Here is a 3,947-nt window from a genome sequence, read left to right on the forward strand (position 1 = left end):
AACGCCGCTCCACCTTCCCTCACCACCGCAAAGTCGAAGCTCGCCGCCGTACGCCGCTACCACGACTCGCATCTCCTCCTTCTTGTTCGCTGGCGGCAACTCACGCGAGACGATGACGGCGACCGCGAGGCTCCCCCTCGGCTGGATGCGCCCAACGCCTACGCGCCGTCGACCGCTCTCATCCTGGCCGTCCTCCCAGCCCCGCTCGAACCAGCTCCTCTTAAGAATTCGACGCCCTCCTCCACGCGCCAGTTTCAGATCGCCAAACAGCCACCGGCCTCGCTCAGATTCCGTCGGCCGATCAGATCCTCAGCAGCCTGACCTCCTCCCCCACGACCGCCTCAGGCCACCACCTCTCTTCATCTCCGACTCCACCAGATCCGTCGACTCAACCACCTCGAGCTCCTCCACAACTCCGGCGACCCGCACCGCCCCAGCAGCCGCCGCCGACCTGCCCTCCTCCAGTCCCCATCTCGGGCCAGATCTGAGCTCCACCTTGTCGTCCATCGCTGAGCCAAGCCCCTGACCATGCCCAGATCAGCTCCGACGAGCGCCACCTCCCTCTCGCTGCCCCTCAACCACCGTTGTTGCCGTCCCCTACAACCGCGTCATTCAGATCCGCTGCCCCCAATCAGATCCGTCATACCGCATCCATAACAGCATCGTCGCCTCGTCATCAGACCCCACGGTCTCGCAGGCAAGATCCCTTTCTCTTTGACTCGTCGTTTCATTTTTTAGATATAATATGAATTAATTAAATGCTTCAATCTGATTGTGATTTAATTATGTTACCATATGAATATTGATATTATCTACGTGGGCTTGTGGATGATTAATATTAACAATGATATTATGATAAGTAATTTAAAGGAATAATTATTTTGTGTAAGAGTGATTATTTTGAGATGTTTTAGAATTATTATTATGAGCAAATAGATTATTTGGAAAAAGAGTTGGTTTTGAATAATTATTAAATAGATAATTTAAAATAATTTATTTTGAAAAAAGAATTATTTGAATGGTTAAACTATTTTGAGAAAAGATTATTTAGAATAATTATTATGAATTAAAAGAATTTATTTCGGCAGTGGAATCATTTTTGAATAATTATATTAATTAAAAAGAATTTATTTGAGAACTAAATCATTTGAGGAAGATTTATGATAAATTATAAGAAGTTATTTTGGAAAAAGAATCATTTTTTAAAAGAATTTATTTTGCGAAAGAATCATTTATTTTTGAATTAATTTAGTTTATGAACGTGTGATGTGCAAAACAATCGTCGATTCCATGATTCTTATTTTAATTACGTGGTATGCTATGTATTGTCCATGTTGTGTTTGAGAACCCTTAGTAGTTCATGACTTAGTGGCCTCGTGCGTCATGAACAGACTTAGTGACACGTGTGTGTGCGTTGACCGAGTTTAGGTGGTGAACCCGAGTTTCAATGAGGATTATGGTTGATTTAGAAAAACGAGAAGAGTTAGGATGGAGAAGTTAATGTTCATGTGCTTGGATGTGACTGTTGATGTATCTTCCAGCCCGCGCCGGTGAATTCGTGTAGTCACTGGGGTTGGTTTGTTGGTCTAAAGTGAATTCGTGTAGTCACTTTAGTCCGTGACTTGTTTCGTCACATGAGATTTGCCTGAGTTCGGACCAGGCCGAGATCGGATTGCGTGTAGTCCTCTGACCGATTCGTGTAGCGGTATTGGATGCGCATAGAGGATTTGTGAACAGTCAGTTATGACTCTATGTGAGATGTGGACCAGTGACCTGTTATAGGATGGCTAGTTACATGACCTCGTTTCTTGGCTAGGCATGACTTCTTGTGAGATGTAGGCCGGCTGTATTTCTTTTCATACATAGATCGGGATTAATATTTAATTATCTGTAATTTGAGACATATGGTATATACATGAGGGTTTCCTTGTTTGGATTATTTCGCTCGACGTACTACGTCTCTTGTTGTGGATTTTTAAGTATTAATTTCATCTAGTTGTATGACCTTATTAGTTGGATGATTGTTCTGATCGCTAGTTGGATGATTGTTCTGATCGCTAGTTGCATGATCGACTTGTTATTTGATTGATTTTGTTGGATTTCCAGTTGCACGTTCTTTTTTCATTTCTGTTATCAAATCGTTTTCCTCTTGGGTTTTCGTTCGTTCTTTTCTTTTGTTGGGTCTTGCCGTGTGCCATGCGCCCTGACGTACACCTGTTTTCTCTGGTGTACGTCAGACTTAGAGGAAGAACATGTTCAGTAGGAGCCAGAGGATTCTCAGCAGGAGTATCTTGTAGACGGAGTAGAAGAAGGAGTCAACGCCTATTCTTTCCATTTATTTGTTGATGGTGTTGGACCCTAGAGGGGGGGTGATTAGGGTCAAGAGGCTCTAATTATGCAATAAAAATTAAGACAAGCAAACCACAATAAACTGATGCAATCGCCCTCTGGCCTACGTCCCCGCTCCCCACTCTCGAGGAGAAATCCACTACACAATCCGGTTTGGAAGCCGGAACTTCGTCTACACAGCGATCCCACACGATCTCTCACTACACAGTTTGATCTCAACAGATCACACTCCCTCACAGTTGATCTACACAAGATCTCACTCACACAGCAGAAGAAAATATGCAAGACTCTCTCTTTACACAGCCCCTATGGTAAAGAGAAGGATTACTGAAGCTGGGAAGTGAACACACACAAAACCACAGAGAAAAACACAGAGAACAGGTTTGAAAATTTTTCTCAGGAAGACAGCTTCTCTCTCTGGTTTTTGCAAATGTTAGAGCAACTGGGAAGATGAAGGAGAAAAGGTTTAAATAGAAGAGATTAAACATTTTAAAAACACAACCCAATCTTCCCAATTAAGAAAATAATCTCCTTTTCAGACCATTACCACAGACTGTGCCGAACACGGTTAAGTAAAAGCACAGCAAACGAGGCAATCGGCCGTTTGAAAAAAAGTCGCGGCTGACCGAAAAAAATTTCGGTTGACCGAAGGGATTTTCGGTCGACCGAAAAAATACTTCGGTCGACCGACCGAAAATCCGGTCGACCGCGAACAACTTTGAAAACCCAAAAAACAAACAGAGACTTCATCGGTCGACCGGCGCGGTCGACCGATAGAAAAATCGAGATTTCGGTCAACCGGGCCGGTCGACCGACAAACTCTTTGGAGTCAAGTAACGAATGATAATATGTGCGGTCGACCGGTCCGGTCGACCGCATTCTGATACATTGCAGAAACTGATTTTTGACTTAATTAAAATATTTGCAAAATATTTATTTGACCTCTGAAAATTATGAAACTTTGTAAAATGTTTTTAATACTAAAAACAAACTGTTTGGAAAAAGAATTTTGCAGATAGGTCCTCATACTTGTGAAAAATAGTATTTTGTGAAAAACGCTTAAAAACATAAGTATGAAAACGTGTGTGTGATATCCCAATCACTAGAGAGGGAAACAAAAAAGAGTTAATATCCTCATATAGAGAGCAATACTTGAGCTTTGATATAGCTTGAATCGGATGAAGCTTTTAGTCGAATTTGTCGTTCTTGAAATAACGTTGCTTCATCTCTTGGCCTCCTCCTCCTTTGGATATCATCGTTGTAGCGTATGTTCCATCCAATCCTCCATTTATGGCACTAACAAGCTTGATAAATGGATTTACTATATTTGCACTCAATAAGCCATTAGTACCGATAATGGTGGTTGTAAAACATCATCAAAACATAAGGGCTAACAATCTCCCCCTTTTTGATGATGACAACCAACCATTATATAAGAGCAAAAAATAAAAATAAAAAATAGCTTATAGATAAGTGCTCCCCCTTTCTATGAGCTCCCCCTAAGTATATGCAACAAATGAGGAGATTTATCTCCCCCTTTGTCACCATAAAAAATGGGGTAAAGAGAAATGCAAAATGCAACTAAACAAGCAAGCAAT

Source organism: Asparagus officinalis, chromosome 5 (assembly GCF_001876935.1).
Source record: "Asparagus officinalis chromosome 5, Aspof.V1, whole genome shotgun sequence".
NCBI lineage: Eukaryota > Viridiplantae > Streptophyta > Magnoliopsida > Asparagales > Asparagaceae > Asparagus > Asparagus officinalis.